At 38.6% G+C, this 13,012-nt stretch overlaps 3 protein-coding genes across 3 annotated transcripts in view; all 3 read right to left on the bottom strand.

Annotated features, from left to right (window-relative positions):
* Window positions 1-13,012, bottom strand: part of LOC309492503 (uncharacterized protein) — a 148,378-nt gene that overhangs the window by 38,779 nt on the left and 96,587 nt on the right. The gene's annotated exons all lie outside the window — the stretch shown is intronic.
* Window positions 1-13,012, bottom strand: part of LOC309478867 (uncharacterized protein) — a gene marked incomplete at its 5' end in the record, with an annotated part of 82,805 nt that overhangs the window by 17,063 nt on the left and 52,730 nt on the right. The window lies entirely within an intron of this gene.
* LOC309492236 (uncharacterized protein) overlaps window positions 1-13,012 on the bottom strand; it is a 162,782-nt gene that overhangs the window by 131,505 nt on the left and 18,265 nt on the right. The window lies entirely within an intron of this gene.

The raw sequence follows: 13,012 nt of genomic DNA, 5'->3' as shown, positions 1-13,012 counted from the left end.
CATTGTAACCTTAAATTGATTATAGAGCAATTACCACCAATGGTCTCTACGATCAATTTAGGCTTACAATGCTTACGATAGTCAGTTCCTTTCATAGATATGGCTGTCGACTTTATGCTTACTAATTTTAATGATGAAAAAGACGTGCGTGAGCTCACGCCGTGAGAGGTGAATGTGAACGCTGAGCGGCAGCGGGTTAGATTAAATTAACGCAGATATGAGGTGCGTATAATTTAAACTAAATAACTCCCGCTTGATTGTGGCTAACAGTTGCTGCTGATCATTTCTCTTCTGTTCGATTCTCGATTTTGAATCAAATTTCATTTAGATATATGCATAGATTTGATTTTAGATTTGATCATAGATTTTAAATCTATTCTATGCATATATCAAATTGAAATTTGATTCAAAAGAGAATTCCCAATTTCAAAAGTACCGCCTCTTTTGAATCAAATCGTGACCCAAAGAATCGATTTGAATCGAATAGTTGAATCAAAAGATTCCCACCCCTATTACATTTCATTATATTTTAACTTTACCTGTTGTCTTCATTATTTAATGTATGTTTGAGAACATTTAAAACTTAAAATAAATAAATATTTGACATTGATTGTGATAATTATCAACACTGACTGATATGAAACATTTTATCAAGATGATTTTTGACCATATCACTCAACCCTATTTTTACCATTTCATGTTTTAATTAAAACTTATTTAAAGAGATGTTACAATTATAATATAAAAATACAAATTATTTGACTTATACAAGGCATATTTGTTAAATGGAAACTGTGAAGGGAACATAATTACATTTTAAAACAGACTATCAATTTGAAAAATGTATGGTTTAAGTCATTTCCACCCTTTTTGGATTTTTCTAAATACAGATTCAGACACAAATCATTTCTACAGATATGGGCTCCGCTGCACATCCCTAATATTACTCTTACCTTAATGATTTTGCCAATCATATTCTGCTAAGTCCCTGATGTAAGATGCAACGTGTGGATTCAAGGCCATGGTCTTCCTCCGAACAACTCTTTCTGCTCACCTGGAACTGTGATGTTCATTTAGAATTTTCAGGATTTATCCTGACAAGAAACCTGTAAACACAAAAAAATATATATATATTTTCCAACTGAATCAAGAGTGATCACAATATGTAGCATCATCTGTAATAAGTCACATCACAATAGGGGATAAGCTCTAAACCATCACTTGTGCAAAATAAAAAGCCATTGGTGTTACTAATAGAAATCTATTTGTAACAAAAGTGTATGAATGAACATAGACTGAGGCAACTGCACAAGGTCCTGGCAGATCGCCAGGTCAGGTCCTCACAGACGTGTAAAAGAAAATTCTGATTTAGACAAAAATAATCGCGAATAAAACAATAAGAGGAATCGAACATTTAATTTTAGAACAAGAATCCGAATCCTAACCTTGGGTCTCCAATTTCAGGATACATTGATCGATTTTCAATTCCCAACCGTATGATATATAAAATAATGAACGCGCAGGCGCTTCCACCGACTTAAAATGGTAAATAACACAATTATTAGATCATTCTGACCGTATAAGAGGCTACAAATGCAATCTATGTTTATAAAATTACATTTATTAATCAAGTAGGCTAGCTATCAACATGAAGGAAATCCGCGTTGGGCGTTATAGAACATAAGCCGCGGGCAGTTCTTCTAAACTAACATAAACCTGCTACTATTTAGTTTGCATAAAAAAAAAATATATAAAGATTCATCACTAACCAGATATTTATGGCGAAAACTTCGCCGACAGACACAGCGGCGCGATGCAAAGGCCTGCGCTCTCAACGTTACTCAGGGAACTGAAGAGCTATTCATAAAACGGCAGCTTGTGGTTATTTTTCGCGGTCATTTCGTATTACTGTATTTAAATTTACATCAACATGTCCCAATGTCCCAAACTACATTGAAACCTAAAGTAGCCTATCATATTGTACACAGCTTATAGTAAAATGTTGAGAATAAATTAAATTAAATATCTAAATCCTGGTCAGCTACTCTCTAAATAATTGTAAAGTTATTAGCTAGAATCCATGCATACAAATATTAAGATTTATGACTTACCATATGACGAAGTTCCAGGTCGGCAGAAACGACAGGTCTACACGATGCACTGACACAACAGAAAAACTCATTCAAATGCGCTCTCATGCACCCCCCACTGACAGAAATTAAGACTGTTAATGGTCACCCATTCCTGAAAATGTTTTATGTAAGGATAACGTTAGTAGGCTAGCAATTTTACTTGTGGAATTGTGTGTGGTGTTTTTCCCGGTCAATTTGCACTGCTGTATTTAGATTTACAGAAACTAATAATTTCCCAGAATGCATTGAAAATCTACAGTAACATACTGTCAACTGTGTGCACAGTACATAACTGTTGAAAATACAAAATAATACTGTGAAAGCAACACAATCTACAGTAACATACTGTACATAGGTTATACAGCAAGAAACTGTTGAGAAAAACAGTATAATGCTGTGAAAATAACAGAAATCATTAACAGTGAGGGTGTTGAAGAAAGGTCAAGCAATTAATAGAGATATGTCACACCCCCTACACCAGGCATATGAGGTGTTGCCATCAGGGAGGAGGATTAGGTTACCCTCTTTCAAAACTAATCGAGCCAGTAAGTCATTCATTCCACCTAGCATTACATTTATGAATAAGAACTTACCTGCAGGACAGCACTTTAAATAGCATCATGCACTTTCTTTCCAGCTTGACTGTTACAGTATGCACAACTGCACTTTATTCTTCTAGTTATGTGTAGTGGGGTTTGAGTCTTCTGTCCTGATGTTGTGTATGGGTGGGGGTGTGGTAGGGTGGGGGTGTTTGGGGAGAGGGACATTTTGTTGTATATTTTGATTGGAATTCTGTCTTGTCAACTGTCTTGTTATCTTATGCATAAATGTATCAGACGTACTGTATGGTGTAGAACAAATTTCCGAAAGGATAAATAAATCTCTCTCTCTATTTAATATTACCTCTAAACTTTGACTTGGCTTGGCATGTTGCATATTAATTGTTCTAGGAACCTCAGACAGGCTATATTTTAATTGTTGTGTATGTTGTGCTACTCTATAATGATGTTTTAGTTAAGGTCATTCACAGCATATGTAGGGCCCAAACATAACCTCAAGCCCAGGGGCCCCAGACCTGATCTTTGGTCTATTTGCTCATTGATTAAAAAAATACTATAATGTTAAAACTAGGAGTTTCACTTGGCCCACCCTACATCTCAAAGCTGGAGCCGGGGCTGGTGTTGTTTAAAGTTCATGTTCTGACTTCATGAAGCCTCATGGTGTGAATGAACTTCAAACTGACTAGAACAAACTCTTTGAAATGTATATATGATACTGGATATGAAACTGTTAATAATGTAGACAGACAGCAATCTCATTCAATGTCAGTCATGTGTGCAGTGAAATATCATTTATTAGGCATTTATAAGCTCTATTGAGAAAATGAAAACATGGAAAACTCAAAAAGCAATCATATCAGGATACTTCATGACTTTAAGAACTACAATTATTCCTAATTAAAGCAGAATCAGCAGAAAATAAGAAAATGGACAATAACAATGAGATGTTGATAAAATGAGTAAAGAGTTTAATCAATCATTACATAGCAAATACAAACATTAAGTAAAAGTGAATGAGACAGATCTCTCTCTCTCTCTTTACTGACTTATAAGAGCCAAAGCATCTCAAGAGAAGAAGAGAAGAAAAGTGTCCAGTTTCAAAGATACATGAAAGGCAAGGCAAGGCAAGTTTATTTATATAGCACATTTCATACACAATGGCAATTCAAAGTGCTTTACATAGAAGAAATTAAAATAATGAAAAGAAATAAGAATAATTAAAACAGTTTAGAAAAATAAAATAAAATACAGTACTTTTAAAAAATAAAAAATAAAGAATATTATTATAGATCTTTCCTTCAAAGGATTCCCTTAAGACTTAAATCTTTCAACCTTCTTTTAACCTTCAATCTTCTTACGACTTCCATCTATCAACTTTCCTTTAACTTTCTTTTCTCCCTCATTTACTCACACGTTCTTTTCACTTTCTTTAGCACTGCGTTCACATTCTTTCTCAGACGAAAACTTTAATATCGTCATTTAAATACTGTTCTACTTTCAAACCCACATTAATACACGTCACTTTCACATTATCACCTTCTGAGTGGGCATTTACAGTTACGGGCTAAATGCCCTGCTGACATAGGAGAATTTAAAATAATTAAAAGAAATAAGAATAATTAAAACAGTTTAGAAAAATAAAATAAAATACAATACAGTACAAACAGTCGGACGAACAGCGGCACAGTGCTCATTCAGTAAATGCACAGCTAAACAGAAGTGTTTTGAGTCTGGATTTGAATGTGACCACTGTAGGAGCACATCTGATCTCTTCTGGAAGCTGGTTCCAGCTGCGGCTGGCATAATAGCTAAAAGCAGACTCACCATGTTTAGAGTGAACCCTTGGTATTTCTAGCTGATATGATCCTAATGATCTGAGTGATCTGTTGGGTTTATATTCAGTGAGCATATCTGCAATGTATTGAGGTCCTAGGACATTTAGTGATTTATATACCAGTAATAATACTTTGAAATCAATCCTAAATCTAACTGGGAGCCAGTGTAAAGACCTGAGGACTGGTGTGATATGTTCATGTTTTCTGGTTCTGCTCAGAATCCTGGCGGCAGCGTTCTGTATGAGCTGCAACTGTCTTATGGTCTTTTTGGGAAGGCCAGTGAGGAGTCCATTACAATAATCCACCCTGCTGGTGATGAAAGCATGCACAAGTTTCTCTAAGTCTTGTCTGGAAACAAAGCATCTAATTCTTGCAATATTTTTCAGATGATAGTATGCTGATTTAGTTATTGCTTTGACATGACTACTGAAACTAAGGTCTGACTCTAGTGTCACACCAAGATTCCTGACTTGATGTTTAGTTGTTTGACCCCTAGAGTGAAGGTATGCGTTCACTTTGAGAACTTCATCTTTGTTTCCAAACGCAATAACTTCAGTTTTGTCTTTGTTTAATTGAAGAAAGTTTTGACACATCCAACTGTTGACTTCGTCAATGCATCGGCACAAGGAGTCAATGGGGCTGTAATCATTAGGCGATAGGGCTAAGTACAGCTGTGTGTCGTCTGCATAGCTGTGGTAAGCAATTTGGTTATTTCTCATTATTTGGCTCATTGGGAGCATATACAGGTTGAACAGGAGTGGCGCAAGAATTGAGCCTTGAGGGACTCCGCATGTCATGGATGTCCACTCAGACTTATGGTCTCCTATACTAACATAATAACCTCTCCCATCTAAGTATGACCTGAACCATTTTAGGACTATCCCAGAAAGCCCCACCCAGTTTTCCAGCCTGTCAAGAAGTATGTTATGATCGACAGTGTCAAATGCACTGAGGTCGAGTAGTACCAGCACTGATAATTTTCCTGAATCAGTATTTAAGCGAATATCGTTTATTATCTTTATGAGCGCTGTCTCTGTGCTGTGGTGCGGTCGGAAACCAGATTGAAAATTGTCAAAGTATCCATTCGAGCTTAAGAATTTGTTCAGCTGATTGAAGACAACTTTTTCAATGAGCTTGCCTATGAAAGGAAGATTTGAGATCGGTCTATAGTTGCTTAATATGGTCTTATCCAGATTGCTCTTTTTCAGGAGGGGCTTGACAACTGCAGTTTTCAGGGAGTTTGGAAAACTCCCAGAGAGAAGTGAGGCATTTACCACTTCTAGAAGATCTGCTTCTAAACTGTTTAGCACACTTTTGAAAAAAGATGTGGGAAGTGTGTCAAGAGCGCATGTTGATTTTTTAAGGTGTTGTACGGTTTCTTCCAAAATTTTGCCATCAATTTCTTTGAAGTCAGACATAGTAACTACTTTCTCAGGTGGTCTGATCTGTCTGACCTTAGTGCAACTCAAGGATGTGCTGATCACCTTTCTGATATTATTGATTTTCTCAGAGAAGAAAGAAGCAAACTCACTGCACTTGCTGTTTGAGAGCATTTCACTAGGAATCTGGCTTGGGGGGTTTGTCAGTCTCTCTACAGTAGCAAAAAGAGTGCGTGTGTTGTTTAAATTGCTGTTTATAATATTTGAGAAGAAAGTCTGTCTAGCTTTGCCTAGTTCCATATTGAAAGCATGAAGGCTGTCTTTGTAGATGTTATAATGGACTACAAGTTTTGTCTTCCGCCACATGCGCTCTGCTTTTCTGCATTGTCTTTTCATATGTTGCACTGCTGTTGAGTTTCTCCAAGGTGCTTTTTGTCTGCCACTCTTCTTCCTGACTTTAACAGGAGCAATATCATCAATTATATTTTTAACTTTTGAGTTAAAAGAATCAAGGAGAAAATCAACAGAGTCAGCAGATATGCTTGGTGTTAAGGATATAGCCTTCATAAATAGTACACTGGTGTTCTCATTTAAGCATCTCTTCTTGACAGACACAGATCCAGCTTCAATGGCAGGAGAGATCAATATATCAAAGAAAATACAGAAATGATCAGACAGTGCTACATCCTTAATAACAATCGATGAAATGTTTAGACCCTTTTTGATAAGTAAATCTAGAGTGTGTCCATGATTGTGTGTGGGTCCATGTACATGCTGAGTCAGATCAAAAGTTTTTAAAACAGTTTTGATTTCTTTTGCCATATTGTTTTCTGCATTATCTATGTGAATGTTAAAATCTCCAGCAATGGCAAAACAGTCAAACTCTGAGGTAATTGTTGATAACAGTTCTGTAAAGTCCTCAGCAAAGGCTGGAGAATATTTTGGAGGCCTGTAAATAATGATAAGTAAAATGCGAGGAGCACCTTTTAACACAGTACCCAGATATTCGAAAGACGGGTAATTCCCAAATGATATTTGCTTACATTGATAGATATCTTTAAAAAGAGCAGCTAGACCCCCACCTCTCTTAACAGCTCTGCAGACACTCATAAAAGTAAAGTTAGGAGGGGCTGTTTCATTGAGGATTGTTGCACTGCAGCTGTCTTCTAGCCAGGTTTCATTTAGAAGGTTAGAAGGTTTCATCATAAAATCCAGGTTGTTTGTGGTTATTAAGTCGTTGACTAGAAGTGATTTATTTTTAAGTGAGCGAATGTTTAAAAGTGCTAACTTAACAGTCTTACTTTTTGTCCCCACAGCAATCTTAGTTTGACATGTAATAGGCACCAGATTAGTTGGGTTTGCTTTACGGCTATTGAAGGCCTTAGACTTTCTATCTTGTGATAGAACAGCAATAGAGAAAGATTCAGGCACACTGGGTTCCCGCTTGTTCTGTAAACATTTGAGAAAGTTACTGTTATCATCGCAGGAACCCAAAACACATCACTGAGAGCTGGTATCAGTTGTTTTTGGTTCACCTCGAGCAGATGGAGGAGGGTGTGGGCCCTGGCGTTTTGGCCGAAGAGGCCGAAGAGCTCTCACAGGAGGAGGGGGCGGGCGAGCTCGGCGCGCAGGCTTCGGTGTTTGAGGTGCCTGACGTTTTTTGGTTGGTATCTGGGGGCTTGCAGCAAAAGAGTGGGATAGTCTGGTTCCAGCATGCACCAGTTCTTCCATTTTCTGTGAGAAGCACAGGAGTGGAGTTGCTGGCGAGAGGGAGAAAGTATCTGGTGAAAGGGGCTGTTGCTCAGGTGTTATCGGAGGCTGGGATATGCTGTCCTGGCTTCCCTGGCTGTTTTCCAGGAAGTCGTCCTTGGGTGCTGAATCTTGGAGCAGTTCTAATATGTCTGTCTGTGGTGAGCTCTGTGGGCAGGGCTCAGCTGAGATTGTGTCCGTGAGCAGAGGTTGTTGTGGCTCAGTGGTGTTATCATTGTCCTTGTGTGATATGTCAACCGCATGTCCATTTTGCTGCTGAAGTGAAGTCCCGTGTTCATTCATACTGTTTCCAGGTGTGTGTGTGTCGTTCAGATTGACACACACTGCAGAAGGATGATTGAGGGAGAAGTCGATATTGTCCTTTAACACTCTTGAACCAAGTTTGTTTGGGTGATGGCCATCCCGATTAAATAGTTGTCTCTGACTCCAGAAAAGATTGAAGTTGTCAATGAAGTTTACTCCTTTTATATTGCAGGTTTTTTGCAGCCATGTATTAATCCCAAGCAGCCGTGAAAACCTGTTTGTTCCTCTTGCTGGGAGTGGTCCACTGATGAATGTTTGAACTTTCAGTCTTTTAAGTGTTTCAAAAAGTTCATTGAAATCCTTCTTAAGGAGTTCTGACTGCTCTTTATGAATATCATTCTTCCCCACATGAATTATGAGTCGATTTGCAGTCTTATGTTTCATCAGAATGTTTTGAAGTTCCCTGTTTATATCAGAAGTTGTTGCTTGTGGAAGGCAGCATGTAGTTGTATCCCTGCTGCTAATGTTTCTGATTATGGAGTCCCCCACTATCAGAGTCCTGGGCTCGGCTGTGCTCTGAGCTGAGTGCCGCTGTCTGCTCGACCTTGAGCGCCAGTTAGCATCAGTGTTAGCTACTGGCTGATACAGTCTGTGTTCGATCATATTCATCACGTTTGGGGATTCCTCATTTACATTCATTAGTACTTCAAATCTGTTCTCAAGATGTATAGGTGTTGGTAGGAGACCAGTGTTTGCAATCCTTGTCAGAGCTGTATCTGGGGTAGAGGATGCTACTGCGGTAATATGTGAGGCTCGTGACAATCTGATGTCTCAAGTGCCTTTGGGTCTCGCTCCCTGTTTGTGCCATCGATTTGTAAGTCGATCGGCTTGTTTCTCTACCTGTCGAGGAGCACTAGTTTCATGGGACTCACCGGCTATATGCTGAGGGTGTCCATGACGAAGCTCTGTTGTGTGTTCCGTCTGGTTTGGTGGTCCCGTAAATAACTTTGTTTCAAGAACTGCAATCCTTTGTAAAAGTCTGTGGCAGTTAGTGCAGCAAGTAGATTCCAGAAGCGGCATTTTCTCTCTTATCCTTGTAGGCAGTTGTGTTTTCCTTTCCCTGGAATGTAAGCTGGTCGGGTAGAAGAATTCTGCGTTTTTGTGGTAATCCAAACTTTGTCGTTTGAGCACTGTGCTGATTTGCTGAAGTTAAAATTAGGTGATAAAAGGAGCTAAAATATAAAAATATAGAAGATAAAATATAAAAGCGATAGAGCAAAGCGCGGAGCAGTAAGCAAGAGCGTCCGAACGGTAGCTGAGCTGAGCATGAAAGTATATCTTGCATTTGCATGGAAGAGTAGAAGTGGAAGAGAAACTAGATGTTCTGATGAAAAACAATGAACAAGTTAAAAATTAATATCAGATTCACATCTCTCTTAAAAGTGTTATGGCCTTCTTCTCCAGTGTGAATTTTCTGGTGGTCTTTCAGTTCATCTTCTGTAGTAAAGGCCTTCATGCACTGAAACACACACCGCCGTGTCTTTTCTGCTGTAATATTAAGGATGAATCTTCTCCTTTGTGTGAATCTTCAGGTGTTTCTTCAGGACTGAAGCCCAATGAAACAGTTTACCGCACTGATCACAGTTAAATGGTCTTTCTTCAGAATGAGATGTGATTTCAGAGAGAAATCCTGAGCCGCTTCTTCCCAGTGTGAACTCTCATGTGAATCTTCAGCCTTGATTTACATGTGAAGCATTTTTACACTGAAGGCAGGAGACAGATTTATTGCCTTCTGGTTTTCCCATCATGCGTAATAGTCCCTTATTGGCCTGTTTAGCTGAGTATTAAAAACATGTTATACAGATCCTTAATATTTATGATATTAAATGATTTGTTGATTGCATTTAATCGAATGCAATAGTTTGTAAAATGTGTTTTTATGCATGTTTGGCCTGAGTTTTTACACATTTTAAACGTTTCAAAACAGTGAATATTTTTTTACGAAGCAATTGGTTCAACTAATTCAAAGTCAAACCTTTGAAAAGCTTGTTTTTTTCCCCATCACTACATTCAAATCTTGGGTTATTTTTTCTACCCAAACCCTTGGTTGAGCCTTTTGGGTAAATCTTTTGGGTTATTTTTCAGTGTTTGGGAAGGTTTTGTGTTACTCAGCTCCTGGGTCAGACGTAACAACCCAGAGTTTGGATAGTTTTTGTGTAATCTACCCAAATAATATATTCCAATAATAATTGGAAAAGTTTTTGGGGCAGACCTGACCTGTTGAAAAGAGATGGTGCTGCTCTTCTCTCTAGTAATATGGCACATAGTCTTAGAGCTCAACCATGGCAATCTGGAGCTGTAGATTTAAAAACCGAAGTGAAGTTACCAACGAAATGATTCAGAGTTCATCTCCCTCGCGTAGGAAAAGGCGAATATGAAAATAAAACTTAGTAAAGAAAAGAAAAAGAAAGTCGGGAGTGACGCGGAGGTGCGCGCCCGGAGACGGTGGCCGAAGCTGGTGTTTCCCGAAGTTTGCCCGGAGAGGAAGAGAGACCTGAGTGCGATCGCGGGAGTTTCAAAAGAGTCTCTTTCTTCTTTTAGTTGAAGTTGCCTGCTACGTTCGCTTCACTGAACGTAGGAAGAGTCCGAAAAGTTTATGACCATGTCGAGGTCGGGTTAAAAGACACTATTGAGGAATCTTCTTTCAGTGAACATTTAGAATTCAAAACTATACTCTAGCAAACCACACCTCTATTATAAAGCAAACTAACCACACATGCATAATGGAATTGTACATATATTTAAAAGGATATTTCTTATCCTAAGATACACACTAAGGTTGGTCTCTTTGTATATGTATGTGTGTGAGGAATGTCTAGAAGGTTTCGTTATCTCTTTGGTGCAGAGAGAAAAGGGGGTTTGGAATGCAGAACGTTGTTCTGCAGTGTGTCTAGGGTGCTATTAAGTCTCGGGGGAGCCGTAAAAGTTGCCACAAGCGCAGACCTAGCGGCTCCAGGGCTATGAGTTACATTTACAGGTTAAACGTTAAAAGTTTTCCCAAAATTTATAATGACAAGGCTGCTGGAGTTTTGTTGTGCAGGGAAAACAGAATCATGATTCTTGCACATTCGTTACAACTGTGTGTTGTTTAAAGTTCATAGTAGTTGTTCTGACTTCATGAAGCCTCATGGTGTGAATGAAACATCAAACTGACTAGAACAAACTCTTTGAAATGTATATGATACTGGATATCAAGGGTGAAACTGTTAATAATGTAGACAGACAGCAATCTCATTCAATGTCAGTCATGTGTGCAGTGAAATATAATTTATTAGTGTAGTGATTTATTGTCTTAAATATTAATATTGAGTTTTTGGTCACATCCTTCCTATATTACGGGGCACCAGCCAAGGAATTTCACCTTGACAATAAAGAACAATCATGGAAGATTGTTGAAAGAATTATATATATATTTTTTTGATTATTATTAGAATTATATAAATTATAGGAAGTTCATCATCTGATCAATCTGAAGGATCTAGTGAGATTCTGGCGAGCTTGTAGAGCCTCTGATTATCAACACAAGAATGACACAATTTGCAATAAAGATGAATTTATTAGCACAGAGATATACAAGAGTAAAATATCACACTTACTAAATACTACTAAGAAAATTTTATCAATCAAACAAAAAACTACAAACTATACAAATGGATGTTCACAATGAAGGTTAAGCAATGGATTGGATGAAGAAATTGAAGTCTTTCTAGATACAGTCTCTACAAAAAAAAATTCTAATATAGCAACAAGCTATCCTGTAGCTCAAACAGTAGAGTGTTGGCGCTTGCAATGCCAAGGTCATGGGTTTGATTTCCCATGTAAATGTAAATCCAATGTATGGAAAAAAGCGTCTGCCAAATGCGTAAATGTAAATATAGCAACAACCTAATGCCCAGGCCTTTGGGAAGAGGTTTGGTTAGCTTATATTTATTTTCCACGTGGTCGGGTGATTAGTCCAGCAATGGGCTAAGTCTTCCACTGGTGTCTTTCCATTCGCAGTGGGGGTAAACTGGATCCCTTTCCACCAGTTGCAGAGCCGCACTGAGTGCTGGAGGTTCGGTGCTGGTCCTTGTGTAATCCGGAGAACTGTAGGTCAGGAGGTGGTCGATCCGCAGGATCCTTTGCAGGCTAGAGGTTACAAAGGCAAGAGTCATGAAGCTCAGGTGTTGAATGCTGAAGTCCTCAACAGAAGAGGTTGAGCTGCTTGAAGGTCCATGCCGGTGAAGGTTTACTTGCAAGAGTATAACCTTGGTTGTGTTGTTGTTCCTTCCCTCTTTAGGTCAGAAACTCTACTACTATAGTGGTGTGATTGGGTCATTGCATTGCAAGTGTCCACCCATCACGTCCCACCTTTCCACCCTGTGGAGCTTGTGGATTTGTCCCAAAATACACAGTTAAATGAAACAGTGTCGTTAGAACCTTGGAAATGCTTTATTTCCTTACCAAACCTTTGTCAAAGTCATTGCGGCAGCGTTCTGAACTTGTAGAGTCCAAACTTGATGTAAATTGGTTGAGGTATCACCCAGATGTCCATTACTGTGGGTGAGATTACATTGGCTGTTATTCCAGGTGCAGTTTCCACTGTGAGTGCACAGTTCTCTGAAAGAATAAGGAGATATGTAGGACATGTTCCTTACAGTTTCCTGTCCCTTTTTGTGGTTCTAAACAAAAAGTCTTTTAGTCTTTTTCTCAGGGTTCTTTGTTCCTACCGTGTTCTAGCCAGTTTGGGGGCCCTGGGCAGTCCATGGTCGTTCACACCTTGGTCTCAGGAATGGAGTTGAGGTGAAAACCCATGAACAATGGGCAACCGGTGATTAGAATAGCGATCAACGTCAGTCCTGATTACCATAGTCCTTTAGTTGTCTTTGAGGGTCCTATCACATCCTTCTGTCTTCTTAATCACAGTAAGACAAAGAGACTCCTGTTGTGAAGTATGGACCTCTGGTGCCACCATGTCTGCTGTTCACTACATTAGGCATTTAAAAGCTCTATTGACAAAATTAAAACATGGAAAGCTCAAAAAGCAAACAATA

Source organism: Leuciscus leuciscus (assembly GCF_965113295.1).
Source record: "Leuciscus leuciscus genome assembly, chromosome: 1".
NCBI classification, from domain to species: domain Eukaryota; kingdom Metazoa; phylum Chordata; class Actinopteri; order Cypriniformes; family Leuciscidae; genus Leuciscus; species Leuciscus leuciscus.
The sequence above is the reverse complement of the archived record's forward strand: the minus strand, read 5'-3'. Positions and strand labels throughout refer to the sequence as shown.